This window comes from Mirounga angustirostris, unplaced genomic scaffold (genome assembly GCF_029215605.1).
Source record: "Mirounga angustirostris isolate CCGP_5_RB_7025 unplaced genomic scaffold, mMirAng1.0.hap1 SCAF_4, whole genome shotgun sequence".
In the NCBI taxonomy this organism is placed as follows: domain Eukaryota; kingdom Metazoa; phylum Chordata; class Mammalia; order Carnivora; family Phocidae; genus Mirounga; species Mirounga angustirostris.
The window spans coordinates 62,450,639-62,474,854 of record NW_026991712.1 but is presented as its reverse complement, the minus strand read 5'-3'; positions in this window follow the sequence as shown (position 1 = coordinate 62,474,854).

The window sequence follows — 24,216 nt, the reverse complement described above, 5'->3', positions numbered from 1 at the left end:
TGAGAGTGAAAAGGGGGAGCTATTGATAATGACACTGGGATGACAATCATAAACCAGGATTAAATTAGGCGAGTGGGATGCATGGTCACCCTACTCACATGTAGGTAGTTTGGATCATTCTGTGTGATAAGAAGACACAGAAGTGTTTTAAGTAAAGATGACATGACGTAATTTACATTTCAAAAGGTTATTTTTGCTGTGCTGGAATAGGGAGGGGCAAGAGTGAAAGAGGAGAACCCAATCTGAGACTTAGAATTTATCAGTCAAGCGATGATATTGGCTTTGATTGAAATGGTCACAGTGGAAATGGAAAGAAAGGGAAGGATTTTCTTTTCTTTTCCTCTCTTTTCAATTTTTTTATTTTTTTTTTTTTTTGAGAGGGAGAGCCTGCACACATGTGTGTGCGAGTGGGGCAGTGGGAGAGACAAAGGGAAAGGGAGAGAAAGACTCTTAAGCAGACTCCATGCCTAGCCCGAACCCCTTGCATGGCTTGATCTCACGACCCTGAGATCATGACCTGACCCAAAACCAAAAGTCAGCTACTTAACTGACTGAGCCACCCAGGTGCCCTATGGGAAGGATTTTCAGTAAGACAAATGAGAGGGGAAATGCAGAGAGAGGAAACCTAGGTTTATGGTCTGCACAATGGGATGCATTATGGTGTCATAATTACAGATACCACTGGGAGAGGAAGAGATACATGTAGGGATGAAACTGCAGCGCTCTGCATTGAACATATCATTCTTGATGTGCCCATGGGATGTTCAAGTAGAGTTACCCATTATTAGTCAGATATCAGGCCTGATGCTCAGGGGAGAAGCCCACACTGTGAGATACAGAACTTGGGAAGCATCAACTCTTTCACGCCATTTAGAGCCCTGTACCACCTGAAGTCATCTACAGGGAGGACACAGAAAGGAGAGAGGAGGAGAGAAGGGAGAAAGGAGGAAGAGGCTTAGGATCGGGCATCGAGGTGTCTCAAACTTTAAATGTTGGTAGAGGTGCAGGAACCATTAAAAGAAACTGAAAAGAGTGTTGGATCAAGAGAGGGCTTGCTTTGTTTGTTGTGGATTTGTGTCTGCTTTTTTAGGATGGGGCACTAGAATGCACAGGCATGCTGATGGAAATAATGCCATAGAAAGAGCACAGAAGGTGACAGAAGAGAGAGGGAAATAAAGGAACATGCTTAGAAAGGCAAGAGGGTATAGATCCAGAGCATAAGAGATCAAATTCTCTCTGCATCTGAGTCTGCAAAAGTATCTTTGATTGTCCTAATGCAAGAAGAGAAATGTTAGACCCTTTCCTTAAGCTGCCTTTCTTTAACTGCCAAATCTTTGTTAATATGAACTATGACTTTAAACCTAATATTGCAACACTTAATATATGCGCTGGCCTTTAAGGAAGAATTTTTCTGTTTTCACTCATTTTTATTATTTAGACTCAACCCTAAATTAAAATAGTTTCAGTCATCATCAATTTTGTATAGATACTGAAGGAAGTGTTTTACATTTATTGCATCATCAAATGCTTAATATTAACAAAACAATACATGCATATATATTGTCCTTATCAGAACAATGGAAATGTTGCAAAAAAAAAAAAAAAAGATTAACTTACCTGTTTTTATTTCACTGTTTGATTCAAGCACATGCAACCAGTCCCCTCTATCTTCAGCTTCCTGATGAGTAAAAAAAACATAGAGGAAAATAGACTATGGGCTGCCCTGTCTTTCCCCTTGCTCTATGTCATTTTCAGCATAAGTGACTGGCTAATACATGATAGGTGTTTTAGTTTGCTAGGGCTGCCATCGCAAAGTTCCATAGACTCGGTGGCTTCAGCAACAGGTAGCTCGAGAGGCAGAATGCTAAGATCAAGACACCCTCCAAGATGATGTCTTCGCAGCCCTTTCTCCTTGGCTAGCAGGTGGCTGGCTGTCTTCTCCATATGTCTTCAGATGGTCTTCCATATGTGTGTGTCTGTGTCCATACTTTCTCTTCTTACATGGTTATTGAATTAGGGTCCACACTGATGACCTCATTTTACTTAATTACCTCTTTAAAGACCCTAGCGCCAATCTGTAGTGCTGAGGGGTAGGACTTCAACATATGAATTGGGGACGGGTACCAACTCAGCCCATAGTAGTAAGAAAGGATATGATAGTGTTCTCTGGTTGTTCTTACTTCTTAGAGTGGCATTGCCTTCTTTCTGCATCAAAGCAAGCTCTGGTTTATCAGGAGGCATGGCTTCGTGGAGCTGTCACCCTCTACACTTACTCAACAGGACACACTTACTTGTCCTCTCTCTGAGTCTCACTGAACTCTTGCACACTGTGGGCTCACTGGAATTCTGTGTTCCTGGAGCCCTGAGAAGGCTGTAGAGAACGGCGTGACAATAAATAGCAGACACCTGCATGTATCTTCTCTATTCACATACATGCTCTGTTGTTTCTTTAAAAATACAAATTACTGAGAATTTCAAGATGGTAACCACAGAGCACCAAAACAAGGGCTTCTGAGCATGAGGTCCCAAGTAATCGCACAGGTTCCGTGCCCATGAAGCCGGCCTTGAAACAGATGTGGCCACCCACAGAAAGTATTGGGCATGTGGTACAGGGAAGGCTTCTCTGCCTAGCCTCACCCTTGAATTGGCATAAGCCATAGTATGCTTAGAAATCTTTTCTCTTCTTACGGTTACCATGTGGTTTCAGCAAAAATATCAGACACACCTGATAAAAATGTGTAAACTGAAATGCATCCATAAAATGTATAGATCAAAATATACAAGCTACAAACTATGTTAATAGCAGCTCACATTATAGTTTCTGCATAAAATACTATATATTACATGTTATAAATATATCTTCTGTACTTATATATATTAAATAAAATACAATATGCTGCATGGTGCTGAATGTAAGTCATGTTATAATAAAGTGCTCTTAATTTTTTAAGTGGGCATTTGTATATCTCATCTTTATTTCGTCAGCAGAAAGTACATACAGACTGTCAGCTTCCAAGCTGGACACCTGGGTGCCCTAACCTTTTCCTGTCTGACCCGGCTGTTCTGTTTCAGCAATTTCAAAGTATGTGTCAGCCCCTAATGGTTTGTCAATCCAGCTCCATCTGTGTGTGGTTACCGAAATTCTTCCCAGTGTCTGGCAATCTATTATTTGATATTCCTGGTTTCTAGTGTTGTTGGAACTCAACATCAGTTTTTATGCTTCCAAGAGTATTCAATGAGAGTGGCAGGAAGAGTCAATCAGCTAGTTGCCTTCAGAGCCAATAAATCCACCTGCTATATTGTCATTTAAAAACAAAGAGTCGTGGGTTTTCTGGGGTCAAATAAAGCACAAGCTGTGTACTACTTATAATATTGGTTTGGAACACACACACACACACACACACATATTAGATGATATTGATGTGGAAGACACTGGCTCAAGAATACAACCAGGGTTACACTCAATTCACCACCCCCACCCCTCCACTACTGTGTAGTGGATTCTGTTTTAGGAGCTAGAATCCCTGTTCTTATGGGACAAGACATAAATGCATAAAAAAGTAAATTGTCAGGAGTTGGAAGTGTTATTAAAAATTAAACTAGGTTGGTGTGCCTGGCTGGCTCAGTCGGTAGAGCATGCAACTTTTGATATCGGGGTCATGAGTTCAAGCCCCACGATGGACATAGAGCTTATTAAAAAAAAAATTAAACAAGTTTGGGGGTTATGGGGAGGGGGCATGGGAAGTGGGATGCTATTTTAGGTAGAGTCACTGTAAGCATCCTTTCTGACAGGGTGACATTTGAGAAGAGACCAGAAAGAAGCAGCCACACAGATATCTGGGGGAAGGAGTTCAGAAGGAACAAGAGTAAAGACCCTGAGGCAGGTTTGTCATGTGTTTGAGAAAGATCAAGGAAGCTAGCATCCCTGGAGGACAGTAGGAGAAGATATTTGAGATTTCTTTTCATTGTAAGATGAGAATCCATCGGCATGTTTGTAGCAAGGAATGCTGTGATCTATTTACTCGGGAAGCATGGATGTACGAGGCCAAAGGCTGAGGCAGGGAGGCCACTGGAAGGCAAAGGTACTAGAGCAGGAGAAAGATGGCGGCCGCTTGCACCAGGGCAGCAGTGGCGGCGACAGGAAAGTGGGCTCCGATTTGGGAAGAATTGGATAGATTTTCTAATGAGTTAGATGTGAGGTATGAGTGGAAGAAAACTATCCAAGTTTTTAGCCCAAAGAGCTGAAGAACACAATCACCAACTGTAATTTCACACTCTTTCTTCCTTTCTCATGGGAGTACATCATAATGCAAGTAAGCATTTGATATGATGATAATGGACAACCTGTAATTTATTTGAATTCAGAAAATAAAATAACATTTTAAAACTTGGGTTTTCTTGACTATTAAATAATAGAGTACATATAACATACCTCAAAATTGGTAGTTGTAATCCCTGTGTATGTTTAGATGTTTCTGCACGTCCTTTATCTGGAGACCTAAAGAATAAACGAGTGCTCCATGTTTCCCAGTTGGAAGCTTATTTTAGGATACTGTCTGAACTGGAAACTCCTTTGGAGAACACTGAGTATTTATTTGTAAAGAGGCATAATCAGATAATGGCTTATGAATAGAGCGATCAAATAATTCATCATCCAAATGAAGATATGTTGAAGTATCAAAGGGAGTAATAATAATTATGCTGTAAAAGGGACATAAACAAACATGGTCCCAGGCTGCCTGGCTAGAGGGTATGATAATAATAGACACGGGAACTAACAGGGTGATAAATAGGTTCCAAAAGGCTGATCTGCTGCAGAGAGCTGAGATGTGTGACACATCAGCTTTGACCTTGGCTGTTTTGCAGTAAGGGCTGGTCTACCTTAATGGTGGGGAGTGGCAAGAGTTTCTAAGCAGAGGCGATTTTGAAGATGGGATGTAGGAGAGCCATCCAGTTTGGTTCAGTACAGTGTGGAGTACAGGGAACAGAAACTGGAATATCAGAATCTGGCCATGAAAGCTAAACTCAGGACAAGGTTGTCATCCCAGCACCAGTGAGAGAACCAGAGTGGAAGTGCAGTCCCAGCCAGGGTACAGCCAAGTGTCACAGTCCCATGAAGAGCCTTCAAGCATCCTCATGCATCCTAAGACAGTTCAACTGTCCCAAACCTCACCTCGCAATGGGGGCTTGGGCTGGGGGGGGGGGGGGGGAAGGTGCTGAGATTCTTCAAGCTCTACGTGCCATAGCTAAATGAGCCTTGAAAAAGCCAAAGGCTTAAAAAGGAATAATGCCTGAAAGACACTCACAATCTACATCATTTTAGACAAATAGAAAAAAATAAGATATGGGATACATCCTATAAAATACATCAAAGGGGCTCCTGGGTGGCTCAGTCGTTAAGCGTCTGCCTTCGGCTCAGGTCATGATCCCGGGGTGCTGGGATCGAGCCCCGCATCAGGCTCCCTGCTCAGTGGGAAACCTGCTTTTCCCTCTCCCACTCCCCCTGCCTGTGTTCCCTCTCTCGCTGTGTCTCTCTCTGTCAAATAAATAAATAAAATCTTTGAAAGTAAAATAAAAATATATCAAAGGCTATCATCAGAGGGCAGTCAAAATTGGTATTATGAAATATTTTTAAACAAAAGAGAGTGGAGGAAAAATAACAACCTTTTATTTGCCAATCAGTTTTGCTGAATAAATTTAAGATATACTTTGCAATATTTGCTTCAAATCTTCTGTTTTTAAGAAGTAAAATAGGGGAACCTGGGTGGCTCAGTCATTAAGCATCTGCCTTCGGCTCAGGTCATGATCCCAGGGTCCTAGGATCAAGCCCCGCATCGGGCTCCCTGCTCCGCGGGAAGCCTGCTTCTCCCTCTCCCACTCCCCCTTGCTTGTGCTCCCTCTCTCGCTGTCTCTCTCTCTCTGTCAAATAATTAAATAAAATCTTTAAAAAATTAAAATTAAAATTAAAAATAAGAAGAAGTAAAACAGTACAAGGGTGCCTGGGTGGTTCATTCCGTTAAGCATCTCTCTGGCTCAAGTTGTGATCCCGGGGTCCTGGAATCGAGCCCCAGTCAGGCTCCTTGCTCAGCCAGGAGCCTGTTTCTCCCTCTTCCTCTGCCGCTTTCCCTGTTTGTGCTCTCTCACACACACGTGCTCTCTCTCTCTCTCAAATAAATAAATAAAACCTTAAAAAAAAGGAAATAAAACATTACAGAATGCAGCTAAATTCAGCTGTTGACCCTCCCCTAACCCATCACATTTTTCTTTCTCCCTTCCCAGATGTCACCACTATCCAGAATTGGATGCTTCCATTCCCATGCACATTTTTTTATGTTTTTTGCTAAATATGGATTATGCATTAAAATACCCTATTGTTATGCATGCTTTAAAATTCTTTTTAAATGGCATCATACTATTTGTAGTACTCTGTGATTTGTCTTTTTCTTACCACATTATATTTTTAAGTTATATCCATTTTGATAATGTAACTCTAATTTATTATTTCAGCATCTAAAATTTCATTATTTAAATATACCAAAACTACACATGCACACACAAAATCATAGATAGAGGAGAGATAGATGATAGATAGATAGATAGATAGATAGATAGATAGATAGATAGATAGATAGATGATTGATAGATAGATGATAGAGTTAGAAAGAAACCACCTTTCTGCTAATAGATGTTTAGATTATTTCCAATTATTTGCTATTACAAGGAATGTAACAATGAAAACACCTTCACATTTCTCTCTGTGCCCGCATGAGAGTTTTTCTTCAGCTGTGGCTCCCAATAGGGCAGGATGCAGGAAACAGTCTGGCATTTTGGGGGAGGAGATTTTGTTTGTCCCGTCGGTTGCGTAGCACTTCTAGCATTTCCTCCACAGAAGCCGAGGGAACACAAAGAATTGTCTTTTAAACTACAGTAGGAGTTTCGTGTAAATGAATGTACACTGATGTCCAAGGAATATAGCTACTATGCAAATTGAAGAAAGATTGTATTTTATTTACAACTTCATTAATAGTTGCACACCCACTTTGAAAACTCACATCTTCAACAGTAACATCACATTTCAGTTGCCCAAACAACGGTCTGCATTTTTAAAAGTCCCATTCACATGATACAAGCAGGCGCATTTGCTCGTTATTTCTTCTAGTTCATCATACACAAGCACATACGTATTGAAAAACCTGTTTCATGATGTTGCCTTATTTCTCCTTTGTATTTATGTGATGGCAATATACTGATTTCTGCTTGTAATCAAAAAGGAAGCTATGTTGGGAGGGCCACAAAATATTTGTCATAAAAAGGGAGCGTTGGATCTGATAGGCAAAGAACTGCTACCATAACAAATATGCTGTGCAGTGACTACCACGTGCATCCCCTCAAATCCAATGTATTTTACCAATTTTCCTTCTAGGGTGCTTGTGCTAGTTTGTAATCCCACCAGCCATGGTTGCGAACTTTAATTGTTCCACATACTTGCCAACTCCTGAATTGTCACTTCTTAAAAATGACTATCTAACGGGTATGACGTAAAAAATGATTGTTGTTTAATTTCCATTTCCCTGATCCTAGTGAGGCTGAGAATCAGTTTCACATGTTTGTGGGCCTCTCTGAGTTCTTCTGAGAATTTCTGGTTCACATCATTCACCCACTTTTCTGCAATTGTTTTTATATATTTCAGACCTAACCATTTTTTTCGTTATATGCTTTACTAATGTCCACCACTCCCTGGAATGTCTTTTCACTTTGATTCTGATGTCTTTTATTCTCTGAAAGTTTTTCATTTTAATGAAAACATATACATATATATATATTTGCTTATGCTTTTTGTTCCTTTTTAAAAACTCTTTTCCTATTTCAAGTTTAAAATTCTATGGAAAGTATTCACATTTTGCTTTTTACGTGCATGCCTTTGACTCACTGGGGTTTATTTTTGTGATTTGGATGAGGTAGGAATCTCATTTTTTCCAATGAAATAGCTATTTTTTCCCAGCATTATGTATTGAATCATTCATCTTTACCTCATTTGAAATGCCTCCTCTGTCAAACATGCACAGATCTGTTCCCAAATCCTCTCTTCCATTGATTAGTTGATTTTTCTAGTCCAGAAAAAAATATCACTATCTCAGTTAGTTCAGCTTTATAACAAGTATCAATATTTAGTAGGACAAATTCCCCTACTATTTCTATTATCCATCTTCAAAACTGTCTAGGTTATTCTCAATCCTTTGTTTTTCCACATGACTTTTAAGGTCAGCTGCTCACATTCCATTAAAAATCTACAGGAATTTATATTGAACTTGAAATTGATGTGTGAATCTAGAGAAAAGTGATGTCTTTACAATATAAAGTCATTTCATCTATGCATTTGCATCTCTTGTTTTTTAATCAAGACTTCGTTTATGTTGTGCCAGATTCTGTTACTTGCCTTCCCAACAAACTCCTTCTTTTTCTTCCTTGATAATAAAATACAAATATTTTTTAGAGGTGACAACCGGCCACAGGTGTTGAACAGGTGTTGAACAGTAGGCATTCAATAAATGGCAACTACATCCTATCATCACCCCATGACCCACCTTTTAGTAACCAAAGCAAAATAAACTCTATGCAGGGGTCCATGAAACTACGGCCCACAGGCCACTTCTGTCCCACTTCCTATATTTGTAAAGAAACATTTACTGAAATACAGCTATGCTCATTTATTTACATGTCTATATTTTCCTTCACACTACAGTGGCATAGTTGACTAGTTGCAACAGAGTCGGACTATCCAGCCACGGAAGCCTACCTACCTGGTCTTCTACAGAAAATGTTTGCCAACCCCCTAGCTTAGCCAGTTATGGGCTTGGATGGTTCTATCCTATTTACCAGATGCTTACTGTTTCATTCTTTTTTGCCACTGAAAGTGTCCATGGGGCTCAGAGTTAGGTGAACGCCTCTGGAAAGATTTTTAAATTCCTGATAAAGGCAATGACTATGAAAAAAGAGCTTGCTGTCACCAACTCCTCTGCCTTTTTCCTGCCTCAAGCATGCGCTGACTCCTGGAGCTTTGAGAGTGATCTTGCGATCATGCGGCAACTGTTATGGGGGCAGTGGTGGAAGGCAGGCAAGAAGCTGAGGATGGCAATCAGACCCAACTACAGAACTTGCAAGAACCAATACTAAAATAAAAATGCAGGACCTCCTGTTCAAAATGCAGGAAAAAAAAATTCTGTTAAAGGTAATTAAAATATAAAGCTTTTTTCTTTCTTCCATGGTTGCTTCCTTGACTTGCCATAGTGCCCTTTATTTGCTATTTAATGGTGTTCTCAGTAAAGAAAAACTAAAATCACAAATTACTAGCATGAATTTTCTCATGCTCTTTATATTTATATATAAATATATATAAATTATAAATATATATAAATTCTCATGTTCTTTATATTTTTTTAAAATTTTTATTTATTTGTCAGAGAGAGAGAGCACAAGCAGGGGGAGCAGCAGAGGGAGAGGGAGAAGCAGGCTCCCCACTGAGCAGGGAGCCTGATGTGGGACTCGATCCCAGGACCCCGGGATCATGACCTGAGCCCAAGGCAGAGGTTTAACCGACTGAGCCACCCAGGCATCCCTGTTTATATTTTATATAAATATCTTTATATTGGGCAATGCCAGTTTTAAATGCAGATATAAGAGCATTTAACTCATGTGCAGAATCCCAAGTTACACAATTTGTATTTCACAGCTTATACATGCTTATGTATTTCATTCCTACCACAAGAGTGGAAATGCTGCATCAGACTAACTCAATTGTCTTTTTTCAAGTCTTGATTTGCACACATTCTACCAACACTCTCTACCTTGGACTTACTGATAAATAAGGACTGGAAGGAAAAGATACAACGGGTTGCCTTATCTTTCCCTTTCCTTATATTTCATCATTCTTAGTATAAACAAACTGGCCAGTATAGGGAAGTGACATAAGTAAGAAAGGATACGATAGGGTTCCCTGGTTGCTCGTGTTTCTTAGAATGTCATTGCCTCCTTTCTATACTCAAAGCAAGTTCTGATTCAAATGGAAAATATTTCCATTCTTTCTGGGCTGTCCTTGTCCCAACTTAGTCATAGATGTAACATGTCTAACTAGGACTTTGAGTCTCACTGAACTCCCACACACTGTGGGTCAACCAGAGTCCCATACTCATGAGCTATCACAGAGGCTATATGTAAATGAGATGACAAGGAATGACAGACATGTATATTTCACATATCTCCTCTGCTCACACACATGTCCCATTGTCCTGTTGGACATCATTCACTAAACACAAGTTCAAAGATAAAATTACCAAGAGTTTCAGAACAGCAACACAGAGCTCAGAGCCCTTCCACACGTGGAGCTTCATGTGACCTTACGGATCACACGCCCATGAAGCCGGCCAGCCCTGATGAGGCCCCTAGAGGAGCCAGCCCAATGAGCCCAGCTCATTGCTCACATGTTCCAGCTGCCAAATCAAAAGCTTGGCTTTTGAAAGCTAAATGTCTAGCTTTAGACATTTTCTTAACTAAACAATAAGTATTCTTATGCTTGAAGTCTGTTTTTCATTTTCTGACAGGTGAAACCACTCCATGTCTTTCCTCTTTCCCAGGCACATTAGAATTTTTATCGCTATTGTAATATATAAACTCTTCAGTTATATTTTCTAATTATTCATTACTGTGGTATCTTAACACAATTGATTTTTGTATATTGGTATTTTATTCAGAATCTTTGTTGACTTCTCTTACTAGTTCTAAAAAGATTCTCCTAGATTCTCTTGGGTTTTAGTCGCAAAACATAACATATAAATATTGAAAGTGTTGCTTTGCTTTTGTCAATCTCGATGCCTTTTTTTTCTGGTCTGGCTACAACTAGCTTGTTCCTCCAGCACAATGATGAGCAGGGCTCCAGCTCTTGTTCTAGACTTCAGAGGGAATTCTCTGTTCATCATTAAGTACACTATTTGCTACAGAATTTTGATGAATTCTTTTTATCAAGCAAAAGAAATTTACTGCTATTTTTATTTTGCTGGGAGTTTTTGCAATGAAAGAAAGCAGTTTTATCAGATGATTTTTCTGCACCTATTGAGACAGTCAAATATTTTGTCATTTAATACATTATTTAGAGAATTATATTAAAAATGATTCATTTTAGGCGTTCTTTATATTCCAGAGCTAAACTCAATTTGACCATGATGCATTATAATGTTATATACACATGTTTGCATACATACTCATACACAAATATATATGGGAATTTAATATAAACATCTATTTCATAAATGTTCTTAGATCATAATTTACCTCTCAAATTATACTTCTGTGTTTTTTTGAAGATTTTATTTATTTGACAGAGAGAGAGACAGCAAGAGAGGGAACACAAGCAGGGGGAGTGGGAGAGGGAGAAGCAGGCTTCCCGTGGAGCAGGGAGCCCAATGTGGGGCTTGATCCCAGGACCCTGGGATCATGACCTGAGCCGAAAGCAGACCCTTAACGACTGAGCCACCCAGGCACCCCAAATTATACTGTTCTTGTCTGGCTTTATTATCAAAGTTATATTAACCTCATAAAACTAGATAAGAAGATTTCCGTCTTTGTTTATTCTCTTGACTTATTCAGTAATGCATATATTTAACAAATATTTATTTTAAGGACATGTTATAAAATACAAGAATTATTTGTTCCTTAAATGTTTGAGAGAATGTTCCTATAAATGACCTGGATCTTGAGTGAGCTTTTTTATTTACTGTTGTTTCTGTTGTTGTTATATTTTTAACTGCTGACACAATATCTTTACTGATTTATTTCTTCTTGCTTTGATATTAGGAAGTTATATTTTTCCTGTTAATTTTCCACTTCACTTAATTTTTAAAATGTCTTCATAACTTTATGACATCAATGATTATAGTTCATCCATTTATTTTATTTTATTTTATTTATTTGAGAGAGAGAGAATGAGAGAGAGCTAGTACATGAGAGGGGGGAGGGTCAGAGGGAGAAGCAGACTCCCTGCCGAGCAGGGAGCCTGATGCGGGACTCGATCCCGGTACTCCAGGATCATGACCCGAGCTGAAGGCAGTTGCTTAACCAACTGAGCCACCCAGGCGCCCTAGTTCATCCATTTTTAAGTTTATAAATATATATTCCTACTAGGTTATAAACTCCTTCAGGCCAAGCATTATATCTATTCTTTTGTATATTCCTGGAATCTAATAATAGTAGGTGTTCACTACTATATATTGAGTGAGCAGATGAATGAATGAATGAATGAATAACTATTGAAAGAAAATCTTTTCAATCTCCATTTCATATACTGTTTTGGTATACTTGTCTATTTCTATTATTTAATATCTTTTATTACAATGTAGAAATTAATGCGTCCAATTTGAGTAGCAGATTTAGGAAGATTTTGCCGCATTTAAGGAATAATTCAAACTCATTTTAAGCAGCCATTTTATTACTTTTTGTAACTGTTAATATTTTCAATAACTTGACTCAATACTCTAAAACAAAATTTCGCTGTAACATGTTCAGAAAGTTTTCTTTCTTCCATGAAAATTGAACCTTTCTAACCAAGTAACAGTTGCTAAGGGATCTGGAATGGAGATTAGCACAGATTTGGGTAGCACAAATGATCCTTTGTGCATGGTAAACAGTCTACTTTTCATTTAAAAAATTAATATCCGTGTCTGTGATGCTCACTAAGACTAGTTTGAAAATAAGCTAAATATAATCCTCTTCTCTTTAATTTCAATGAGAGCAACACCACTTGATCTGATTATGTAATGTCAAAAAACTCATATTTACTGTCTAAACGCATAGCACCTCTATGTCCCAACGCTGACAGTCTTAGGCAAAATTAAACTTCTATCTCATTAACAAGGTTCTGAAAATACACTGAGGGGCAGGCAGTCCAAGGAATCTTAATGGAGAAACAGTTTAATTTTGTTGCCTCAGAATTTTGGAAATTATTCAGATTTTTTTTAAGTCTATCGTTTTTTAAATAGACTCCCACACGTGCTACCAGTTTCCTTCCCTTTAGATCCTTGTCATCTCTTCCAAGGGACGCGTCTCCACTATCCTTATTCTCACTGGCTACAAATCTACTGAACTGAGTCCAGGCCCCAGCTGCAGCAGGATGGAGTTCAACCTGGCTGCTTCCATCCTAGGATGTGAAACAAAGAAGTCCGCTTTGGGACAAGGTCACCTGTGGCTCACAGCCCATGACTTCTCTCTAGGACAACATTCCTAGCGTTCATTGTATACCTCTGACTTTTCCTCGTGTTCTGGAGATTTCCAAACTCATCACAAATCTTCAGATAAACAACTCAATTTTAAAACTGCTCCTCAAAGACTACCTTACCGTAGCCACAAAGGACAATCGTGTGAGCCACGAAACTTTCTCATGTCAACCAAGAGATAACAAAACTATTCCAAGAGGCAGAATAGGAACTAAGAACTGACAGGAAAACCACTAGTCAAGATGAATCGTTAGACAGTGGTCAATGCATCACTTGAATGCATCTATGAGTGAGAGGACTAACCCCAAATGTTCAAATACCGTATCTTTAAAAACTTTGTGGTTAATGAATTCAGCATTACTGATGGACAACTGCTATATAGTCGCCATTCTAGTGGTTCTTCAGAGGCATGTAAAAATCCTGCCTCTGTGGATTCATAATCCATTGAGAGTAAGGCAGTATCTCCTATAATCATACTGAAAATTATCTGAATTACTTTGGATCCCAAAATGTATCCATGTATCAGAACAGCAATTGAACACAGGCCTCTATGTTTTTCACAGCTCCCAGATTTCTGCCTTCTTCTGGTGGGGGGATCGGGGCTGGGGGGGAGGGTTACTTTCTTCTCACATAAACCCACTGGAGACCAGGTGGAAGTGTGAGAGACCTTTAAACAATGCAAGGTAAGGGTTAGACCGGTGATTCTCAAACTTGACTGAGCCACTGGCAGAGGTGGCTACAGAATTCAGGGGGCCCAGGACAAAATAAAATGTGAGACCCCTTATTCAAACAGGAAAAAAGGTACGAAAGCTTAAAGTCTTCTTTTTTCCACACTCTCTATCTTGACTATTAATGGTGTTTATTTGCCATTTAATAATGTTCCAAATAAAGAACACCTGAAATCTCAAATCATTAGGCCACCATCAAAGACCTTATGATTTACATTGAAAGAAGTGGGGGTGGGGGTGATATTCTAGGATATTTAACATGGACCAGTCTCACTCAAATCCTTGCTATTGTTCCCAAAGATGTCCTTATTCTTTCAGAGAAAGATAAACCGTGCAATGCCGGTTGTAAATGCAAATTTAAAAGCATTTAACTCATACACAGAATCACTAAAATTATATAATTTGTATTTTATAGCTCTACAAACATGTATTTTTGCTCTTACTACAGAAGTGGAAGTGTGGCACAAAACTAACTCAGTCGGGGTGCCTGGCTGACTCAGTCAGTTAAGCGTGTGCCTTCCGCTCAGGTCATGATCCCAGGGTCCTGGGATGGAGCCCCGCATCAGGCTCCCTGCTCAGCCTGCTTCTCTATCTGCCTGATGCTCCCCCTGCTTGTGCTCTTGCTCTCTGTCTCTCTGTGTGTCAAATAAATAAATAAAATCTTAAAAAAAACCTAACTCAGTCGTCTTTATTTCACTTTCTTGATTTATACACATTCTACTACCACTATCTTTGACTTACTGGTGAATAAGGAAGTTCTAAACGTCAAAGTTTTGCCCTATCTTGCCTTTTCCTTCCGTGTAAGAGAAATTCTGAGTGTAAATGAAATGATTAAAAAGGGAAGTGACATAAGTAAGAAAGGACATGATAGGGTTCCTTGATCATCTGTAGTGCTCAAAACACCTCTTCTGTGTTTGAAACAAGTGCTTGTTTGAATGGGAAGTGTAGCTTCTCTGGGCTGTCATCCCCCCATTTACCCAGTCATAGTGTAATATGCGTAACTTGCATTCGCTTTGAGTCTCAATGAACTGCCATGGATCATGGGTCCACTGGAATGCAGTGCTAATCGGGCACCACAGAGGCTATATGTGAATGGCATGCTCTATTGTCCCATCAAACTTCACATTAGAGCACAGTTCCCGAGACAAAATTATGATACATTTCAAGATAGTTATGACAGCAGAGCTTTAAACCAAGCATAGGGTTCTTCTGAGCACAGGCCCATGAAGCCAACCATGCACATTGGAGTCATCTGAGGAGCTTTAAGAAGTATTGATGCCTAGGGACGCCTAGGTGGCTCAGTCGGTTAACCGTCTGCCTTCAGCTCAGGTCATGATTCCGGGGTCCTCGGATCTAATCCTGCATCAGGCTCCTTGCTCAGTGGGGAGCCTGCTTCTCCTTCTACCTGCTGCTCCCCCCTGCTCGTGCTCTCTCTCTCTCTCTCTCTGACAAATAAATAAAATCTTTAAAAAAAATTTTTTTTTATTTGATGCCTAGGGGCACCGGGGTGGCTCAGTCAGTTGGGCAGTGGACTCTTGGTTTGGCTCAAATCATGATCTTGGGATTGAGACCTTCATCATGCTCTGTGCTCAGTGGGGAGCGTGCTTCAGGATTCTCTCCTTTTGCCCTCCCCTCTGCTCACATGCTCTCTCTCTCGAAAATAAATAAATCTTGAAAAAAAAAAGTATTGATGCCTTCGGAGGTTATAATTTCATTGTAGCCTTGACCTGAGTATCAGAATATTTACAAATCCTCTAAGAAATTCTATGTGCAAGCAAGGTTAAGAACCGCTGGGGTGTAAAGGTTTTGCATTATTGTTCAAAGTGAATGGAAGAAGTAACTAATATTCAAAGAAGTACATATTGGGACCATGAGTTTCTACTTTTCACTATACCATTAGAAGGACTATTTTTATTTTTATTATTAAAACCATCCAGTGTACATTGCCATGTTGAGAATGCACCTTCTCAGAAGTTTTGCTGCAAAGGAAAACCGGCTCCTATTTAAAGGACATACTGATAGCTTTTATCCAACTTCTAAATGGTAATTAAAGCAGCACTGTTGGTAAGAAAAAATAAATAAAAATAAAATGGAGGAAGATGAGAAGGAGGGAAGAAGAAGAAGACGAAGAAGAAGAAGAAAGCAAAAAAACAAAGAGAAAATAATTTAAATGTCCAAAATAAGAAAATGATTAAATAAACTATGGTACCTCCATGTAATTAATTACTATGCAACCATTAAAAAAAATGACATAGACATGTTACCTAGGGAAGAAAAAGGTGCATGATACATTGCCAAGAAAAATATTTTCAGAGCTGAATAACTTATAGGAGTTCATTTATTATAAAATATAAGTAGATAAGTTATCCATATATATCTCTGTGTATGTATAGGTTGAGAAAAAAGCTCTGGAAGGATATCAATTAAAGAGATAACAGTTGTTAGCTCTGGATAGTGGAATCTGTGTAACTTTCACTGTTTGCTTTATCCATTTCTAGATAATTCAACTGTGTTACGGTCACGTGTTAGCAAAGAATGCGAAAAGAAAAAATATTAACAGGAATACAAAAAGAAAAGTCATTAAATTCGAATTCCAAAAACACTGTATGCATTTACACATTTGTTTTCCACAAATGATGAAAAACAGCACTTAAGCTGTTGATGCTTTAGTTTCTCCATCTGAAAACTGCGAATACTGGTTCGTTTCTCTTACTTCTCAGATATCAGTGAAAGTTTCTGTATTGTTCAGAGACTATGAATTTAGGCTATCATCTTTACAAATAGTATACGTCTTAACTTTAAAATAGCATAATTATATATAAAATATTATAAACATAAAGTAATATGGGTTTCTTGACTTTGTTCTCTGACAAAAATCAGTCATCCCTCTCAGGCCAAGGCCACCATCAAAGACCTTATGATTTACATTGAAAGAAGTGGGGGTGGGGGTGATATTCTAGGATATTTAACATGGACCAGTCTCACTCAAGTCCTTGCTATTGTTCCCAAAGATGTCCTTATTCTTTCAGAGAAAGATAAATGGTTGCAATTGTCCCTATTAGGATGGAGGATAATCAAAAGGAAAGCACTTCCTCACTAATTCCCATCTCCATAGAAACCGCTCCTCTCCTCAAGCCTCTTGTCTACAGACATCAGTCCACAGTTTCTGATATTAGGCAGTCTGAGCCCAGAGCCTGCGTTCTCTCACATTGTGATACCTTGAAGGGTGAGTTGAAAGAACACAAAGACTTGTGCCAAATTTTTAAAGACCTCACTGCATCAAATTTAAATCCTTCCTGTATTTTTTTTCAAGTTTCTAAGAAACTGTCCCAAACACAAGTTAAACAGACCCACGTAAAATGTGCCTGTTATCAGAGCACCCTTAATCCTGCAGATCCCTTTCTTTTATTTACGCTCAAATGGTGCATTGATAAGAATTTCCTCTCTCCCTTAACTTTTTTTTAAATATGTGTATCCTCAGAAGAGTGAGACCGGGCTGTGGGAATTTTTACCTGCTGTGTGAAGAAGTCGCTTTAATGTGGAAGTGATAGATGAATAGTATTCAAGTCCCCATGTGCCTTTGTTCCCATTCAGATCACAGGTTGGGGGACATTATAGTAAATAGCCTAAGGTTGATTGGAAATAATTTAACTCAGTGGCTAATTGGATTTAATAATTACACCAGAGCCTTAAGTGCATTAAAGTCCGTTGACCTGAAAAAGAATGATCAAACTAGAATTCTGGGGTTAGTTGGGTTGATAGAATGTTAGAGCTAGATTTTTAGAGATAATTTTAAGTCAAGATTCTAACCCTTGCTTGGGTCAGTTGAGGAACTTAAAAAACAAACAAACCAGCATCAGATACCCTACCATACCCACTGAGTCAGAATCCACATGAGTGGGGGCCCCAAATTTGCATTTTTATTGATATGCCAAGTTATTTCTATGATCAACTAAGTTTGGAAACTGCTCTTCTAGTATCACCTGTCATTCTCCCCTCTGCCCATTTTATAGATAATAATATTGGCACACCATGTCTAGCTCAGAGATTCCAAACTCAGTGCTTTCTGGATACAGACGAAGGAGAGCGTGGGCCAGGATAAAACAGAGAGTGGTGAGGACAGGGGCCACCAAGACAGCCCAAGCTCCAGCTCAAGGGGACGGTACTACTCAGCTCTGATCAAGAGTCAGAAAATGCAGACCCAACATCAATGGATCATCCTTTTTTTTTTCCAAGAGAAACTGTATATCCAGGGTTTTAGATGAATTTTCTAATTTTCTAAATGCTGTAAGAAAAACAAAACAGATGTTTGGACTGAATCATGGCCTCTAGCTACCAGCTTGTTGCTCCCTTATAAAAATTAAAAAGTGACTCGTCAGACTTTGTGCAAATGGGAATGCAACACTGGGAGAGAATAATTGAGGTTTTTTTGGATCCCAATCCAAAATTATTTCCTCTACCCTGTGCTCCCATTTCTTCAAGTGATAACAACTTGGAAAAGTCACAGGGAGGATGACCTTTACATTTCCTCCCAACACGAAATTCTATGATTTTATCCTAGGCAACAGCCAGAGGTCTTTTTTTATAGTGATTTTACATCCCGCTTTTAAGAGACTCTCTGGGCATTTAAAAAGGCCTAGTTTGCACACTGGTTAAAGAAAAAGCTAATGGCTTAATGAACACATAGGACCATTCCTCTAATGATGTCTTCAGCTCCAGACCAACAATCAGAAGCTGACTCCTCAGTAGCTTTGTTTTCATTATACCTGTCCTGAAAAAGTAGCGAATTTTCAAAGTTTAGATTAACAACCTTCAAAATGGGCTTCAGGGGATATTCACAATAACTCTGGGTGAAAAGCTTAGCTGCAGACCCTGAACAGGTTCAACACAGCAGCCCTCGCTCATATACTACCACTGGATATAACTATCGGTGACCAGCTCCTGTCCCACCAGCCCCAGGAGCAGCCTTTCTCCAGCCCCCTCCGCTTCCCTGAGTGACAGTAAACCCAACGGACAACCATCCGGGTTGCAAAGTGCCTGAGTCAGAAGGCACTGAGAAGACTCCCAAGGATAAATCTGTCTTCCTCGAAAGGCACGAAATTCCACACTTCACTTTCTCACATGCCTTGATATGCTATCCCTTAGAAATGCATTTTGGTTAAATGGCTGACCTATGTTCAAATGAGAACCCCCCCCTGGGAAGGCTGTACCCTAAGGTGGATTTGGTTAGCATTTGGCTTTAGTGGAGGGCTCCTGAAAACCACAGGGGTGGGATGCAAAGGAAAGGGGTCCCGGTCACTTCAGAGGGTCACAGACCAGTTGAGACCTGGTGGGGACAGCAAACAGCAAAAAGATCTCCCCAGCCGGCTATGAAGGAAAAGATAAGAAAAGGACCCGTAAATAAACTCAAAGCAAACTTAATCTTACCTCAAAACTTGGGGATGTCTGGCGAAGGAGTCAGGAAGTCAGACCTGGTCGGCCACCGTTGCCTCCATGCTGGGGAAACTTCAAAGCCCCCAAATCTTGTTTTTTTCTCACCGTACTTACCTCTTTTCCTCCCCTCCCACCAGTTTGTTTGGTTGGTTTTTTTTTCACATCTTGAATTGGTAATTACTTGTTAGTCATTTATGTTGAAATTTTATGACAGCTGACCAGGATTTGTTTTTAATTCATACAAAGACCAATTATGATTTTTCTATTAAGACCCAAACCAAGAAAAAAAATCCTTATATTGATTACACAGGCACATTTCATTCATTTTTTAATTAGTTAATGATTTTTCCTTTGGAACATCTCTGCATTATTGATATGTACTAGAAGAAAGAAAAGGTTCACCATTTTGTTGCTTTAAATCCAACAAATGTTGCAATTATAGTTGTTAAGAGTAGCTGACTTTAGGGGCGCCTGGGTGGCTCAGTTGGTTAAGCGACTGCCTTCGGCTCAGGTCATGATCCTGGAGTCCTGGGATCAAGTCCCGCATCGGGCTCCCTGCTCGGCGGGGGGTCTGCTTCTCCCTCTGACCCTCCCCCCTCTCCTGCTCTCTCTCTCTCATTCTCTCTCTCAAATAAATAAATAAAATCTTAAAAAAAAAAATGAATTCAACAATAATAATAACTTCCTTCCTTCCTTCCCTCCTTCCGTCCTTCCTTTCTGTCCTTCTTCCTTCCTTCCTTCCATTCTCTCTCTCTCTCTCTTTCTTCTGTTTAGAAATAATTTGTTGAATGCCAAAGAATTACTCTAGCCTCTCGGGATACAAAGATGAATAAAGTACAATACCTGTATTTAAGGAAATACTATCTATGTTGACAAAACTCACAAGGTCTTTTGTTCATTCCAGAATGAAGACATCAACAAATTGCTGCATCAGAGAAGAGGAGAGAGTGATGAGCTCACTCTCCAATGAAGTAGTCTGGAAGGTCTGCAGAGAATGCAAGAGCCACGCTAAATGACGAGAGGGGTTGGTTAAGTACAAAAGGAGAGGGGAATTTTAAGCAGGAGGAATAGGCTGTGCAAAAGCGTCGTGTGATCAAGGAAATGTGTGTTGATTCCATGTGGCTAGTAATTAGTTGGAGACAATGGACAGGTGGACATTGTAAGGGTCCGTTCCTGCCTGAGCCACCTCACTGGGCTGGCAGCATACTGGAAAGGAGATGAGGTTTTGAAAGATTTATTTTGAAAGATTAATTAGTTGGAGACAATGGACAGGTGGACTGAAATAGCCTCAGAAAGACTTTGGAGTATAAGCTCAGTATGACATGCTAATAAATTTGGACTTAATTCTGGAGAAAATTGGGATTTGGTGACAAATGTTAAGTGAGACCAAAATTGTATTTTATGACATTCCTTCTAGATGCTGGAGGTAGAGGAGGGGGGTTCAGATAAACTAAAGGTGATATTTTCACATGTGTCTATTTTAATCCACTAAAGAACCCGAGGAAGGCAAGATTTCCTTGTTTTCTCTGTACAGATACAGATTCAGGCTGAAAAAGGTTAAGTTACCTGCCCAAGGGCAAGTGGTAGACTGACGACTCAAACCAGATCTGATTCTCATCCCAGTGAGAATCCACTGGCCCTGCTGGCTTCTTCTCAATATGGTAACGATAGCTACTTGTTAGAGGGCACTTGCAGTTGGCCCTGCGCTGCTCTAGGCACATTGCCTTCATTGTCTCTGCTAAATCACAATGCAACCTGTGAAGTCTGGATGACTGCATAGTATAAATAAGGAACTGAGGTCTGGAGAGTGTAAACAAGTGCACAGGGACGCATTAGTCACGAAGCTGGGACTCCAAACGGCTCGATCCGAGTCTGGAGACCAGCTCTTAGTTACTATGCTATCGTTCTTCCCAACATTTAAGAAGAAAAACAAAACCAGACCACGTCTGCCATGTAAGAGGCATTCACAGAGGTTGGATAAATGTTGAATAAAATTTGAGTCATGTAGCAAATTAGGGGCAGAGCCAGACCGAGAGAGAAACCAGGTCTCTCCACCAGCATTCTTCCCACAACCACACTTGACAGCAATCTACTTCGGACCTAATTTAGACAGACGAAGTTGTCAAACCTGCATGGAGAAAAGTTACAGAATGTCTGACGTTGGCTTGAAATCTCTGGCCTCCAAGATAAATCTTTCAAAACCTCATCTCCTTTCCAGTATGCTGCCAGCCCAGTGAGGTGGCTCAGGCAGGAACGGACCCTTACAATGACCTAATAATCAGAACTTGAGAAGTCCAGCAATAGCCTCAGAAAGCTAGAGGAGACTGAAATCAGGATTTGTGAGGTTAATATACAGAGCCTTAACCAATTTTTTAATTTTTAATTCATATAAAATGAGCTCAGCAAAATAATAGGCAATGAAAACACTTCACAAAGAGAGTTCTCACTTCATACCATACTTTGAACATTACCTAAAACACAAGTTCTCATCAAAACAATCTAGGAAAATGTGATTACAGTGGAAAGAAAATGAAGGTATATACTAAGGAGACATTTGTCTGCTAGGAATTTAACTACAAAATAATTAAATTCAATGGAGTGTGTAATTATACAAAAACGAAACCTGATCTCCCTAGAAATTTCCCTCCCACTACCTCAGGGGAATGAGCCAGATCCTGGGTTTTTTCTTGTTTGCATTTTCTGTATTAATCTTGTCGTGATTTGTAGAAAAGAATCCCAGTATATATTTCAGGTGGGTTTCACAGCTTCTGGAGTCTCACATAGGGCAAGAGTCTGTTCTGCCATTCTGCGTGGTGCTTTCGGGTCCCTCCTGGCAAGCAGAAGCGTCCGAGGGCATAGTGGCCCTTGGTAGTCGCCCATCTGTGTGCCTGAGACTGTGGTCTTAGTGGAACAGAAGTCTTCTTCATTACAGGTGCAGAGCTAAGACGAATGACTTTTTTTTTTTAACTATAAAATTCAGGTAAATCTCTTCATGGGCTGAACTCTGACACAGAATATATCTTTTGAAAAGTATATTTTGTGGTAACCTTATTTTATTAACATTTAGTGGCTTATTAAGATTGTAAGAAGGTAAAGAGGGATGCATTTTTCAGATTCCAATCGGATTTTTTTTACCCTTCTGTTAACTATGTGATCCACATACTCTGTTTCAAAGTGTACCTCGACCTGACTTTTCCTTCAGATTTTCATCAGTACTTTGAGAGAGAGCCTTGGTCAGCATATGATATATAAAAATTGATAGCACGGTTCCTGAATCTGGTGGCTCTGAGTCAGTTTACCATCAAGCAATTAATATTTAGGCTATTTTTCTCCCAGCTAAGTTTTCAGTCATCATGTGAGGATGCTTAGAGTCACCAGGAAACACGCATTTCCCTTCAAGCCATTCTTGACTATGCGACGGCAGCAGGTTTCAAAAGAAGAGACAGACCTACCTATGCTCTTTTCTCGGCCAGTTTCTCTCATTATTCCTTTTCCATGCCCTGTAAGGGGGCTTTGAGCAAAAAGAAGTCTGAATTACACCCTTAGCCGCAGGAAGAGGAAAATCTCAGATACCATTACTCTTGCCTTGTGTCCACATGTATGTCTTCTGTCAGATTAGAGGATGATTTAGTGATGGAGTAAAGGAGGCATCGAGATAACTTGCCATGTCTATCTTCCTGGTTCTCTTGCTGAAAGCATGACTGCAATTTTGGGATTCTAGAGGGCTCTTCAACGCCAAGTCCTCACACAGTTCCTTCCCCTCTTCTCCAGAACTTCCCCCTGCTGTCTCTGCGCCATTTGCTTTTTAGGACCCTCACTTGGCCATGATGACCCTGAATCAGAGGTTATAAATTCAGAAAAGCCTGACAAGCTTCCAATCTTCTCTCTCTTCCTAAGATAAAGCACCACTGTGGAGCAAGGCTAGAATCCCCACGCTAGCTGCTTCCAGGGCTTATCAGTTCCAGAAGAAACTGATTTTTTTTTAAGTCCTTTGATACATACTTTACAGCGAGAATTGGAAGTTCTCTGGGGTGCATTTTCACGTGGCTGTTTTAAACCCAATACAAACATTATTGACCTATAACATTTGTGAATACGCTTCTACAGTCAAACGCCCAAATCAAATCACTGCCTCTCTCCAGGAATCCCGTGGAGTTTACAGATGAATTCAATTGCAGAGTTAGGATCTTCACTGTGCTCCTCTTCAGGGTGGCAGTAAAAAGAGCAGAGGGCTTTTGGGATAGACTGTGGGAGTAGGAACAATAGGTCTTAATGAAGTTTTGCTTTGTTTTGTTTTGTTTTTTGAATGACTCCCTTTTATTTCCGTGCAGGAAGGTTTCACGGAAGGTAAGGGAAAAAAAGATTCCTTGTTGTGTTTGTGTACAAGCACGTGTATTTAGTGATTGCAGGTCAAAATATAACACAAAACCTTGGTCTTTGAGGAAAGGGCTGAATTTGCATCTAAAGAGGATATCTAAGGGACGGAGCGGTGGCCCAACTGTATTACACTACTTGGTTTTCTGTCTTTGTTTGATCCTTTCCCTCTTCTGAAGAGAAGACACATCAACAAACCGTCCTTACAGGCTGGGAGTGTAAACTGTTCTCTGAGCTTGCCGCAAGGAAAGAAGCCTGGCTTGTTTTCTTCTTTCCTTTTTCACTTGTCTTTTATATATATAGAAAGTGAAAATAATAAGTCAAGTTTCAAGTACCCAGTGATAGCTGCATAGATATCAACCGACTTTTTTCTGACTACAGAATGTCTCTGGGCTCCAAGCAATTTCAATTTCAGTGAC